This window comes from Hippoglossus stenolepis, chromosome 3 (genome assembly GCF_022539355.2).
Source record: "Hippoglossus stenolepis isolate QCI-W04-F060 chromosome 3, HSTE1.2, whole genome shotgun sequence".
In the NCBI taxonomy this organism is placed as follows: domain Eukaryota; kingdom Metazoa; phylum Chordata; class Actinopteri; order Pleuronectiformes; family Pleuronectidae; genus Hippoglossus; species Hippoglossus stenolepis.
In genome coordinates this window covers 26,424-41,686 of record NC_061485.1, presented here as the reverse complement: position 1 = coordinate 41,686, position 15,263 = coordinate 26,424, and the positions used below count along the sequence as shown (strand labels likewise).

The following is a 15,263-nucleotide window of genomic DNA, read 5'->3' as shown; positions in this document are numbered from 1 at the left end:
GAACAGCTCAATCAACACCAGACCATACAGCTCATGAAACTACACTTCCTTGTTTCAAATACTTTCCTACCATGAAGCCTAACACAGGATTTAAAAATACTGACTTTCTACCTGGAACCAAAAACCATGACGCATGAAAATGGGATGTAACATTTCATTTTACTAACTCCTGCCCCCTGACTTCTTTTTAATCACTATTCACTGTTGTAAAAAATGCTGTTATGCAACACACTTACATTTGGACAAAACTTACAAACAGATCACATGTAGGAAACTAAATAAACAGATGATGGCTCCTGCATCGCTGGAAAACTGCTGCTCATGGTTTTCTTTTTCTGTTTATGATTCCACATTATCTACATCGTATTCCATCGAAAGCTCCTACAAAGATACCAAATAATGCCTCTTGGTCCTGTTTGTATCTGATGATGCTGCACGTATGAGATGTCTGGAGGATATTCCTGATTGTTGTCAGACACATGAACTGTAGGTTACACAAATATGCATGAATTAACACTAGTAATTTTTTTCAGCCTGGAAAGTGGCAGCTTGGCAAAGTGGAACTGATGTGTGAGTGCAACATGAGAAGTTTCCTTCACCCTGAGCGTCTGTCCCTCTGTGACTTCCACATGAGTGGGTCTCCATCTCCTGTGAGAAGAACTGACTGAGAGCCAGCTCACTGTCACAACTAGGGGTTGAAATGAGAGATATGGAAGCTGAATCGAGATCAGTTCAGCCACTGAAGTTATTTAAACCAGTTTATCTCAATATCTGTGCAGAAATCAGCAAAAACATGAAGAGTTCTGAGCCAGGGCTTCCAGGATTTGTTACAGCTTGGGTGCTTCAGGGTCAGGAAGCAGGAGGATCATGTGTGGCTCACGATTTCAGTTCAGTGAGTGGACACGGCCATCGCTGAACACAGAGCCAAACAGCAGAGCTACTCACCTGCTAGCGTGGCTGCAGGGGGCGCCCGTTGGTCAATAAAAGCGTAAGCAGTGTTGCCATATTCATCCATTTGATACAGACGCTATTTTGAATCGCAGGATTGTCGCCAGGCGTCTTTAAAGGCAATAAGTGTACAAATGATTTATTTGGCATCTATACCAGTGCGAATCCTAACGCAATGTCAGATAAATGTGTCGTCCCTTATCACCGTAGATCAGCAGCAGATCTACTGAAGGCCCCTAAGGCTTCGCTGTGAAAGACGGTCATTGATTGTGGAAGGGGATTTCCCTGATTCTGCCTAAATGATTCTCTCCAGGATGTGCCTCTCTCTCCTTCTCACTTGTCCTTCTTCCGGTGTCCTGGTCATCCCTGGGTGAGTAGCTGTTTCAGCTGCTTCCAGACGAGCAGCCATCGGTCATAAGTAAAGACATAAACAATAAACACATACGTTACGAGTATTTTCTACATCGATATTTGTCACTTTGAAGCGTTCAGACTTGGCTGACTTTTCGCAGTAAGAATAATTCGGCACTCATCGCTGACATTGAGTCAAAGAAACATCATCTAACTGGTTTATATGGATCTGCAGCTTGACAGCATTCTATACCAGTTGGATGAATTTATATGGTTGGTAAGTGTAATACATTTATATCTGGCGGCTTCTCTCTTTCCTTCTTCTGGGAATGACTACCACCGGCGGCTCTATGTCCTGCCTCTTTTCACACACATCATTCACCCCCAGATGGAACAGTCAGCCGGGACAACAGGCATCGTTTTTAACAAATCAAATGAGAAGATTCTTTTAGTTTCACATGGTCACAAACCTCAAGCCATCTTCTAATATCAGAGCAGGTATTTGCTCCCCCAAGATGTCTTTTGCAAGGATATGTTTCTGTGTGAGCTGCTCCAGGCCGTGCTTTATATTGGTCGCCTGCTGGAACTCCACCAGACCTCACAGGCACACGGGTCCTTCACCCGATCTCCTGACTCTCCTCTGTACACACACGCCAGTACCATCATCCACATGGACGCACATGTCACCGTATGTTCACTGGCTGCCTTTGCTCACTTGATACTTCTATCAAGTAGTCACTTCTGAATTATTTGACCTTCTCTTCACCATGAAGATTCTGTCTTGATATGCGATTGGTCACTTATCATGAAACAGATCACAGTAAAGCCAAGTTACGTGGTTTCAGTAAATCAGCGATTTAGCCTGAATTTCCTGGGACTCAATTGAAACTGAAAATACTTGAAAACAAAGTAAAACGTCTGAATTGCCTTTCCTGCTTACATGTGGAATAAGGTTCATCTATGAAGATATAGTTATTCTCCCAAACTGTCATGTCGCAACTTAGTTTTCAGCAGATGGAGCCAAACAACAAGATATTGGGAAATTACTCTTTTGCTGGCATTATCTTTCTTTCTTTTCTGGGAATGGTTTCACGTTTCAATTTTTAAAATAGTTTTACATGTTTGAGTAAATATAAGCAGGCGTAAAGTTGAGCTGATCCATATTCAGACTCTTTGCCAAACACATTTAAAAATGTTGAATGTCTGAAAGAAATGTCCTCATTAAGTCAAAACCCCTTACTGTCAAAGAAATGTAATTGGAGACTTGATATTTGATGAAGCCAACTAATAAACTTCACTCACAGGATACAACTAAGTATACAGTACTGAATAGAGAATTCCTTTCTGAATTGTTAATTCTATAAGACAAAACATTTGAGCATTACAAACAGATAATAAATGTGTGGTGCTGTGTTGTGTTTGTCGTGGGGCCTCCTCTCGTGGCTACTAAGGTCAACATGCAGCGTCCTCAGTGGAGTGATTGTACCTGGGATGACGTTCAGCTTGGGAGGTTCCCATGATGGTGCTGATGGCCGTGAAGCTCGTAGTAATAGAAATGTTTTCACTGTCTTGGACGCCATTTCACGAAGCCTCGCCCTCCCACAGCTTCCACGCCATACAGCGCATATGGTGACGCCTCGCGACGGGTAACACAAAGACCGCTCATCCGCAGCAACTCATCAACTGACAGAACCAGAGAACAGATCCGTGGACTGGGCTGACCTCTCACCGCCCGAGTTCACCGGCTTTTGGTATCTTGGCGAACCCCAAAGGGATGTCGCCTTGGGAGCCCGGCCTGGTGAAGACCAGTCCGCATGGGGATGTTGCGGCTGGCGGGACGAGGCGCCTCGGCCTCGGAGAACTGTTGTTTCAGCATGTGTTTGTGCTAGACCCGCTATCGATTTTCTTCCATGTATCAACCTACACAGCCACAGAAATGAGGTGGACAGGGTTTTTGTTAGTATCAACTCACCGGTGATGCTACCTGTTGGCTCAGGAGCTGCCATTTTCAAGAGTTTGGCATTGTCCAGCGCCATCTTGGTTTTTTGAAACCTGCTAAAATCCATATTTTGTAAGCAGGGGGCGGAGCCCACGTCCACACTGGTTCTCCTTCTGGACCTGCAGTCTACAGGTCTATGACTTAACTGAAGCTTGGGGACGCCTATGAGCAGGTGGTTCTTCGTATTTTCCTGGTTACGTGCCGGAAACAAAATGGTGACTGAGAGCTGGGTTAAAACTTATTATTTGAACTGTAATGATAATTCAAATGATCACATTTGCCTTTTTACGTCAAGCCCAGAATGGTCTGCTGTCTTTATGGATGCTTTTAATACTTTCCTACACGTGAGTCTGGCTAAGGAAAAAACATTAAAGATAACAAACACATGTGTTTACCTTCTGGCGACTGCGTGCAGCTTTGATCTTCATCAGCAGAGTGGTACATGTTGAGAGGAAACTGTCCTGATCTGTTGAGTACTGACCAGACCACTTGGTGCCGTGAGTGACACGCCCAGAGTCAACAACCTGAGAGCACAGGCCGGAGGAGGGAGGAGGAGGAGGTGGGGAGGTGGATATTCACCTGACACACACACATACACACACACACACTTTCCCTGTGAGTGGCTGGTGTTTCTAACAATAATTCCAGTCAACAGAAGGAAATGACTGAAACGGAGACAGAGTGTAATTTGTGTTGTACCTCTGGGAGACAGAACTTGGTGAATATAGGTTGGAAGTTTGTTGCTGAACCTCAGGTTATATCCATCTCTGCTGCACAGTTCCACACGTCCCAATAAAAGAAAGTGTGTAATACACAATGATGTCATTATAGTACCTTGTTGAAGGCTTTTTTCCTGTTTTGCTGGAGAAAGAAACAAGGACAGAGTCCACGTCTTAAATTGTGTGTTCAAGGGAAATTGTAGATGTGCATGATTTCATACACTTAATTGATAAGGATGGGTAACAAGGGAAGTCAGGGACTTCAGAACCCAGAAAGTCCAAATGGTGGGCTTTATGGTTGCAAGAGTGAGGACGGGAAAGTGTGACATTTTTCTTCCAATATGGTCCAGAGACTTTGCTTTTCCTCATAACGGGTCATTCATTGTCGAAAAAATTAAACTTTTAAGAGAGAAACTCCTCGAGAAAGAGGAAGAATCAAAAAGCAACAAAAAAAAAAGAACAAAAAATAAATAAATAAATAAATAAATAAATCAAGGTCGCAATGTGGAAAGACAGAAGATAATAAGAAAGTGTCTTGAAATGTGGGAAAAAGAGGCAGAGTGTAGGGACAGAAAACAAACATTTAAACAGATGGCTAAGGTTGATAAGAAGGAAACTGAGAAAGTTGAAAAGAAATCATATAGATCTCTGTATTCTCCATTACAGGGTGTGGCAGTCCTCCCCTCGACGCCTGCCTTCCTCCTCACCTACGACAAAACCCTCCTCCATATGATGTGCAGAGACCAGACTCCACCAATCAACGATCAGGCCCATCTCAGACTCCACCCACTCCAGTCAATGGAGACGGGGCAGCGGGAGGACTGAATGATGACGCCACCTCCTCCTCATCTTTAGGCCCCACTGACTTTGCAAAGATATGTCCGCACTGTGGGGGAGACCTCCGTCTGACTTCACCAGACTGGGATGATGCGGTTAATGCAGCATACGTCAACGCTCTCAACACACTCCTCAACGCCCTGAGGACCGCCTTCCCCAATAAAATTGACATGTCCAAAATAACGGGGTGCAAACAACAACCAGGCGAAACTGTAGGAGATTTCCTCACACGTCTGACTGTCCTGTTTAATCAACACAGAGGCATCCCCATACCTGACACCCTTGGCAACGAGCCAGGGGCTTATGAAACACATCTGAAACAGGCCTTCCTGAATGGTCTGCTCCCCCCACTACGGGCAGACGCAGGCCACACCTGCATTGGGCTTGAGAATGCTCGCTTGACCGAGGTCAGATGTCATTCTGAACATGCTGAACGTCAACACAAAGAAACCACAGACAAAACTCAGCAGAAAAAGAATCAACAACTCCAGAAAGCACAGCTAACCATGATGCAGGCTGTGTCAGCCCTGTCAAGGCCACGCAGACAAGATAACGCTGATAGCAGAGCCAACTTCACTGTACCAGGAAGAGAGGGGCGCGGACGTGGCCGTGGGCGAGGCTTCTCTGTACACTGGGCAAGGGACTGCCCCCAGCAGCGAGAGGAGGGGGAGACAAGAACTTTCACTGCCGACTGAACTACAGAAAGTGAGGAGGGGGCAGACGGGGGGGAGACGACCAATCTACCCGCCGAGGATCAGAGAAAGGGAAGTGAAACACACGCACATACATGCCAAAGCAATGAAGAAATCGCTTGCTAAACTAACCGCACACACACACACACACCAGAGCAAACACAACTTTGTGGTTCTTATGTTAAGTACAATAGTGATGCTTTTAAGAAAATTCCTCAACTCGAACTGTGTGTTAACGGTCACAAACTTAATTTCATGGTCGACTCTGGTGCAGGTTATTCTGTGGTTAGGATGTCAGATTTGCCCACATCTCCTGAGATGAGTGGTCGCTTTATATTCTCTCAAGGTGCCAGCGGTGCCACTGTAAAAGAAAATTTCACAAAACCTCTCAAATGCGCCGCTCAGTTTGACAAACATCCCATAAGGTTTGAACATGATTTTCTGTTGTCTCCCTGTTGCCCAATTAATCTATTAGAAAGAGATTTGATGATGGTGTTAGGCCTCAATTTAGTATCCTCCCCTGATGGAGTGACGGTTACGCACAATTCTTCTTCACAATGTCACAAACCACACATGAGCAGCTGCTTGTATATCAGTGGCAACTTCCTATAAATGCCTCCACTGATCTGCTCTCCACGTCAGGTTCTCTTATCACTCCTTTTTCAGATTTTATGCACACTGATTCATTGCACTGCACTTCACATGTGACAGACACAGCAGATCACGTTTATGAATCTCTGTTTTTGCCTTTTCCTGATGATTCTCTGAAAGTGTCCAATATTTTTTGGTCTGGTTCCAGAAGTGCAGCTTCCGTCTCACTCACTGACCAGCAGATGGCACTGTTTCGCGTCTCGAATTCCAGCCCTCACATCTCGCTCTCCAAGTCCCATGATGACCAGTGGCAAGACTTAGGCCCATTTGTCAGATCATGCCAGGCTGCCGTTGATTGGCAACCCACAACCACGCCTGATGTAATGTATTCACCCAGTCTGAGTGCATTTGATCTAAAAATGTCTCCAACCTTCTGTTCTCCAGCCACACGCTCATTTGTTGTGACTGAAAATCACCTTCATTCTTATGCAATGTTGTCCAGCCCCTCTGATGTTTTTCCTTTACTTTCAGATCTGCCTGAAACACTGTGGGCAAAGGACAAATATAATGTGGGCCTCATCAGAAACTGTGATCCAGTCAAAATCACTCCAAAATCGGATTATAGGCCATGTAAACAACAATATCCACTCAGACAGGAAGCAGTGGAGGGGATACGTCCTGTTTTTGAATCCTTTTTGCAGGCTGGTGTAATTGTCCCCTGCCCTGATTCACCAGTCCGCACTCCACTGTTCCCAGTTAAGAAGATCCGAGACAAAGGTCAACCTACTGAGTGGCGGTTTGTGCAGGATCTGAAGGCTGTGAATGATGCCTCAGCAAACTAGTTTGTTCAACAAACTGTGACATTTCTGGGTCATGTCGTCACCAAAGATGGCAAATCCCTGTCTGATAAGAGAGTAGAAGCTATTGTTATTGCCTAAACCCTTGACGAAGAAACAACTCATGTCATTCATCGTAGAACGTTCATTCCTGACTTTGCTCTTCTTGAAGCCCCTTTAGGTGCTCTGTACCATGGCAAATCACTCACTCCTCACGAACGTGTCGTTTGGACTCCAGAGGCAGTCGAGGCATTTGTCACACTGAAGAAGACGCTGCAGCAATCTCCCACTCTTGCTCTCCCTAACCCTGACAAACCTTTTGTTCAGGCTGTGGATGAGAGAGACCGCTGCATGACTTCCGTCCTCCTTCAGTCTCATGGTGACATGAGACTGCAAATTGGCTACTGGTAAAACACTCACAGTCTACACTGACTCCAGATATGTATTCGGTGTAACTCATGATTTTGGCACCCTTTGGCAACACAGAAACTTCCTCACATCTTCTGGTAAAAAGATCTTCTGTCTGCCATTTTGCATTGTTAAGAGACATTATTCCACAATGGGGAATTCCTAGCAGAATTTCCAGTGACAATGGCACGAAGCTGTCAAACAACTCGGTTCTCATCTAACTATGGGTGTGCGAACACACTGTGCACATCATCCAGCCAGTGGTGGAGCTGTGGAACGAGAGAACGGCACACTCAAAACTAAACTTGCAAAGTGCTGTGAAGACACAGGTCTCTCATGGACAAAAGTCCTGCCTCTGGTGCTGATGTACATGAGGATGAGAAAACGAACCCCACATTGGTGTGGATCCTCCGTCTTCTCCACTTCCATCCACAGACTTGTGTGATCATGATATGTTGTCCTTTTGCTCTAACCTGACTTCTTCTCTTTAAGACATCAGGAAACAGGTGGCAAGGGCCCTACCAGGTTCTGCTCACAACCCACACAGCAGTGAAAGTTGCTGAAAGAGCCACCTGGATCCACGCCAGCCACTGCAAATGAGTACCAGCTCCATCTGACCAGCTGACGCCTTCAACTGAAAGCACACACACTGATACTTCCACAGGTTGAGAAGCACCGAGAGTGTTGTATGATTAACCACACGAGCGTTCTGCCACAACACAGAATCTGCCAGACAACTGAGACCATGGACAGGCCATGGTATCCATTTCGACATCCAGGGTTGTGTGGCCTGAGAGGCTCGCTATACGTGTTACTCATGATCTCCTCTATTATTGTTTTGCACATTATTCTGTCTAGGTGCACTCCTGTAAAAGTCTCTGATGATCTAACGAACTGTCTTTTCCTACGGTGTCCTCTCAGAACCATCCAGCACATGCAAATTTGACTAGACACAAGATAAGTGATTCAGGTCCCCTTGATCCGTAACTTATTCCCCATCCCTCCCTACCTGGACACTGACAGCACAGATGGTTCTGATGACGATACTCAATTTTAGGTTTTTTTTATGTTATTTTCTCCCCCCAGATGCTTTTGTGTTTCTGAGTGATTTCACAAAAACAGCTACTGCAATTATCCTTTCAACTTCATATTTTATGATGCTTTAATTTTGAATCTCTGTGAATTTTTAAGGTTGATGTGAGTTACTTTATGAAGTTTGTACATACTGAATCAATTTAACTTCCAAGCAAAAATTTAACAAGTTTTACTGGATATTTTAAACCTTAGATATACTGTATCTCTGAGGCTGGTGAGTGTTCAGCAACATTCATATTATTCATTCATATTATTTTACAGTCATGACTGTGTTTTCACTGATCCTCTAAATGCATACTTCAAAGGACTAATTCACAGAGTTAACTCACAGTTTCACTTTTTATCTTCATCACATCTGTTCATCAAGTGTTTAATAACAGAACGTGTTTTCACAATCATACGTTACAGCAGTGGTCACTAACCAGTGGAGAGTCTTCATTGTGGATCCTGTGAAAGCTCTGGACTATCACAGGTGTGAGGGAACATCTACTCTGCAGAGCCAGGTACACACACACACACACACACACACACACACACACACACACACACACACACACACACACACACACACATAACTTTATACTGGTTTTGTGTGAGTTTTAAAGTGAATATAAAGTTGAAGAGCTTCCTGAGGTCACCTTTTGGAGAGAGAGAGAGAGAGAGAGAGAGAGAGAGAGAGAGAGAGAGAGAGAGAGAGAGGGAGAGAAACAGAGAGAGAGAGAGAGAGACAGAGAGAGAGAGAGAGAGAGAAACAGAGAGAAACTGCGTTTGCTTTTATTTGGAAATGGGTAGGCTACAGGAAGTGTTGCAAATATTTGTGTTTGTGACGCTTTCAACAGATAAACATTGAAACTGGTGTGAAAGATCATTTCACTGTGTTCTACAAACTGACGCAGAACGAAGTGAAACAGACCAGACCTGAACATCTAGAAGAGCAGCGTGGCCTGAACCACAACTGAGCCGCAGCCGCCCGGGGTGTAACATGGACGAGACATTTCTGTAGAGCAAGTTGGACCCTCACACACAAAGTAAGAGACCTGCTCCAAACATGTGAAGCTCCAAAACTGAATCTCAGAGAATGAACCAGTGAATGATGTTCTGAATAAAAACATGTTTGTGTTTGCAGAGGTTTAGACCTGCAGACTGAGAGCAGAGTCTCCAGGGTCCATTGTGTGTCTCTGAAGAGTGACATGTCCATGGGACATCCTCCAGACCTGTCACAGAACCTGACCCTCACACACAGAGTAAGAGACTGTTTCTACTGTGACCTGCTCTGAAGAGGATTTAGTTTCTATGTGGCTCCCTGCATTAGACACACACAGCTTCATTGAAGTTGGTGACTAATCTCTCAGAATCACTCAAAAAAGAGCCCAGACCTCCACCAAGAACCAACACGCTCCTTAAGAAACCACTTTGAGATCTACCAGACTCATTTTGATTGATCTGCACCAAATTCCACACACTGGTAAACATCAGTCCTCTGAACATGTCTGTGAAAGAGGACCACCCCCGATCTGCCCACAGACCACACCCCTTCCACCAAGTTTACTGGTAATCTGTCGCTTATAATCCTAACATCTAACCAACCAACACACAAACATACTTGAAAACAAACTCTCCCACAGAAGTAATGACAACCTGTGACTGTATGAGTTATTAGGGAAATGTTCTCAGAGAGAGTGAAGAGGAGTCATGTTTGAGGAGAGCAGTCGCCCTGCTGTGCCTGTCAGATCGCCCTGAAGGATCCAGTCTCACCAGCTGTGGACACTGGTTCTGCAGACAAGTGCATCACCTCATACTGGGACCAGTCTGGTTCTTCTGGTAGAGACTCCTCCTGTCCCCAGTGTGGACAAAGATCCAGAACAGGAGCTGGAGCTCAGACAGCCGTCAGAGCAGCAATTGTACATGTGTCTGCTGATGTCTTCTACTTCTGACAACAGCATGTGGTTTTATTTTGTTCCTTCATACAGCATCAATATTTAACATCGTTATAGCACAAAGTTAAAAAGCTTATTTTCTGTAGTTTTTCTGTATCTGATGAAAAACAATCAGCAGATTCTCAGATTCTGTCTCTGACATTGTTTCTGTCTTTCAGCAGATCGTGGTCTGCAGGAGGTTTCAGATGAACATAAGCTCAGTGTGAGGAGGAGATGAAATACGTGACTGAAGGAACTGATGAAATAGAAGTAGAAACCCTCCTCAACAGGATCTACACTGAGCTCTACATCACAGAGGGACAGAGTGGAAGAGGTTAATACTCAACATGAGGTGAGGCAGCTTGAGACGGTTTCCAAGATGAAGAGCCTCCACGACGCTCCCATCAAGTGCCACACATCTTAAAGCCTCAACTGACCAGCAGAGCAGCATCAGAGTCGCCCTGACCAACGGCGCTGGCTGGCGTTGGAAAACCTTCTCGTGCAGAAGTTCACTCTGGACTGGGCAGAGGTCAGGAAAACCAAGATGTGGGTCTGCTGACTGTGCTTTCGCTCAGGAGCTGAACCGTGAAAGACCAGCAGCACAGTCTTCACTGTCTGCGTTTTCCATCCAGCGTTACAGAAGCTCACGGCAGAGACGCCGCTGTTCGTAAACCTTGTTCATCTTTGACGGCCCGGATGAAAGCAGACTTCCTGACTTCAACCAGAGGGAGCCAGTCTGATGTCACACAGAGGTCAGTCAACGTGCTGCTGACAAACCACCGGGAATCTGCTCTCGGCCTCGCCTGGATAACCTCCAGAACTATATGCCAATCAGATCCTCCTGCATGTGTTGACAGAGTCACAGAAGTACGAGGCTTCACTGACGCCTTCAGAAGGAGGGAGTACTTCAGAGGAGATTCAGTGATGAAGAGCTGTGCAGCAGAATCATCTCACACATCAAGACGTCCAGGAGCTCTGGCCATCATGTGTCAAATCCCAGTCTTCTGCTGATCAGTGCTACAGTTCTGGAGCACATGTTGACCACAGACCAGAGAGGAGAGGCTGCCCAAGACCCTGACTGACCTGTACCTCACACTTCCTGCTGGTTCAGACAAAGAGGGGAGAAACAAACAAGCACGGTGAGGGACACGAGACGACCACAGCAGCTGACAGAGGCTGACAGGACGCTCTTCTGAAGCTGGGGAGGCTGGCGCTTAAACATCTGAGGAAGGAAACATCATGTTCTACCAAGAAGACCTGGAGCGATGTGGTCTTAATGCCAAAGAGAGGCCTCGTGTACTCAGGAGTTTGTAATGAGATACCTTCGTGAAAAGAGGGATCTTCCAGAAATCAGTCTACTGCTTTGATCTGTCTGGAGCTGCTCAGGAGTTTCTGGCTGCAGTCTACATGTTCCACTGTTACATCGAGAGGAACATGGTAAAGAACTCAACAACTTCTTGGGAACACATAGGGACACATACAGTACCTTCTCCCTGGATGACCTCCTGAAGAGAACCATGGAGAAATCCCTACCAGTACAAATGGTCATCTGGACCTGTTTGTTCGCTCCTTCACTGCCTCAGTCTGGAGTCCAACCAGAGAGTCTTAGGAGGCCTGCTGGGTCGGACAGGGAACAATCCAAAGATCATCCAGAGAATCATCAACAACTTGAAGAAGATGAAGAGTGACACATTTCTCCCGACAGAAGCATCAACATCTTCCACTGCCTGACTGAGATGAACGACTCACCAGTTCATCAGCAGATGAAACAGTTCCTGACGTCAGAGAACAAATCAAAGGAGAAACTCTGAGATCCACTGCTCAGCTCTGGCCTACATGATGCAGGGATGTCAGAGGAGGTTCTGATGAGTTGGACCTGAAGTAAAGCTCAATACATCAGACCAGGTCGACGGAGACTGATCCCAGCTGTGAGAACTGCAGGAAGGCCCGTGAGCCAGACATGATCAATAACATGTTCAATCAGTGGAGATGAGTCGCTCTTCAAATCCACTCAGTGTTAAATGGTTCTCACTGTTTGGGGCAGCATGGTGCTGCAGTGGTCAACACTGTTAGTGCAGCCAGAGGATGAGGTTCTCCTGGTGTCTGCAGGGTTTTCTGGGTTCTCCAGCTTCTCCACAAAACCCAAAGACATGGTGGATCGGAGTTAAAGCTGATTGGAGACTGTGTGTGTGTGTGTGTGTGTGTGTGTGTGTGTGTGTGTGTGTGTGTGTGTGTGTGTGTGTGTGTGTGTGTATGTGTGCGTGTGTGTGTGTGTGTGTGTGTGTGTGTGTGTGTACAGTTATTATTATTATGTACATAAACATTCTCATTGTTCTCATGTACAGATGAGAACAACTAGATCAGATGTGAGAGTGAAATCCAATGTGATCACTGTGCTGGAGTTTGAGGGTTCAGACATATGCACTACGTGGGGTGCAAGGAGATTATTGATATACTGTATATATATATATATATATAAATATATATATATAGCGGGTAAAATAAGTATTCAACACGTCACCATTTTTCTCAGTAAATATATTTCTAAAGGTGCTATTGACATGAAATTTTCACCAGATGTCGGTAACATCCCATACAAAGAAAACCAAACAAATATGTGTCATAAAATGGAATGACACAGGGAAAAAGTATTGAACACAAAACTGAATTTTATTTAATACTTCATACAAAAGCCTTTGTTGGTGATGAAAGCTTCAAGACGGAGAAACTAGTCGCATGAATTGCTCAGGTGTGATTTTGGCCCATTCTGCAAGAATGGGCCAAAATTCTAAAGACAGACTTGAGACATCATGTTCAAGAGGCCATGAACATGCTCCTGTGACCTTGACCTTTGACCTTTGACCACCTGAATCTAATGAGTTCCTCTGTTGGTCTGAATGAACGCTTGACCAAATCTGGAAAGATCTTCAGATATTTTAACAAAAAGGGATTACAGGGTGAGGGTCACATGGATCACGTTTTGTGAATGTTGTGTTTTCTGATTTAATTTTCACAGATTTGCATTTTCTTTAATTACAGACTCGTGGTTGTCGACTCTCAGAGACTCAATGTGAAGTCGGGGCCTCAGCTCTGAAGTCAGACCCCTCACATCTGAGAGAACTGGATCTGAGTGACAACAGGTTGCTGGATTCAGAAGTGAAGCTGCTGTGTTCTGGACTGAGTCCAAACTGTCGACTGAGACTCTGAGGTCCTTAAACTTTTGTTCACTTTTCAGACTTTCTTCTTATTGGGTCATTATTTCATTTAAATTGTCTCAGTTCTGCTCTGCTCACTGTCCCTCAGTCATCTGTCCTCACCCAGCCTGTCAGTCAGCCTCCACCTCATCAACTCCATTCACCTTACTCACCTGCTCCTGATCACTAAGAAAGTGTCAGTAACAACATGTGACTGGGAGGTCGAGCACTTGTCCTTCTAGGTTTGTGAATGCCACACACTTGGCTGAAACACGTTGGACAGTTGATAAGAGAAAACAAACAGGAAGTGACTGGGTTAGAGCCATCCCTACTTTAAACAGTGTTTAATTACACAAACCTGCTCAGTGACCAAACACAGAGAAGAAGCTGATGAACAAAACAATGGTCCAACATGTCTGATCTGGATATTTATCTTCAGGTCACAGACTGACTGAGGTCAGCAGCATGTTGAGAGTCTGTGTTGACATGATGACGATCCACAAATAACAGGAGGACACATTCTAATATTCATATTTATTTATCCAGGTTGAAGAGCTGCAGACTGTCAGAGATCAGCTGTTCTTCTCTGGCTCAGCTCTGAGGTCAAACCCCTCTCATCTGAGTAGAACTGGATCTAAGTAACAACGACCTGCAGGACGAAAGCAGTGAAGGAGCTGTGTGGTTTTCTACAGGAGTCCAACTCTGTCGACTGAGACTCTGAGGTCAGACATCATAAGTAATTAGTGCTGTTAATCGGACAAAAATTTATCAAGTTAATCACGTCAGGCTGTGATTAATCATGATTAATCATACAATAATATACTACGTTATTTACAAGTACGTGTTTGGAATAAAGAAATGTATAACAAACTGGTTAGGGCTTTTTAAACTTTATTTTTACATCTCAGCCAATTAGAATATCTTAATTCACTGAGTAACAACACCTATAAATGCAAACTTAATTAGCAGACAACCACATCAAGTACAAAAATAACGGCTTGCCTGTAAATAATTTGTAAAATGACATTTACCCATACATGAATTTTACATTGAGTAGGCTTAAGGCTTAAAAGAAAATGAATGCCATGGTGTCTGAAGAGACAAAGTAAACCGCCCCTTTCAAACTCTACAATGAATAACATTACTTGATTCTTGTGAACTTGTGTCAAATGACCAGTCATGAAGTCTTTCTTTTAACTCTGCCTAATACGGGCACCTGTGTGCCACTGTAGTAAATACGCTCTGAACTTGGGCTCTACTCTATTACTGCACAGAGGTTTAACTCATTAAAGTGCCTCATCATTAGACTGACTAAAAGTCTCATGGAGTGCTTGGCATTGCCTGACAACATCTATAATGAATCAAGAACTTAAATAGAAGACAAGCATATGAGAAACTGTTAACTTCTGCTGTGCAAACAGAAACAGCTGTCTGTAAACTGTGAGGCAACATTTCACCCAAATAAAGTCAACATTACATTGAGGGTTGAAAGCTGAATAATAAACTGAATGTCATAAGTGTCTTAAAAGAAACAAAGGAACACACTTAATTCAATAACAATAACTGTGTAAACGTGTTAGTGATACACTTCAGTCAACCAATCTTAACGTCTACTTTTCTTTAACCAGTTACTCAGGCAACTAGCTTGTTGACATTTCAGATGACAAAGCTGACCTC

General features: G+C 44.4%; 1 pseudogene; it reads left to right on the top strand.

Moving 5' to 3' along the window:
* The first annotated feature begins 11,088 nt into the window (after positions 1 to 11,088).
* LOC124851532 lies at positions 11,089 to 12,194 on the top strand (annotated as a pseudogene).
* Positions 12,195 to 15,263: the final 3,069 nt, after the last annotated feature.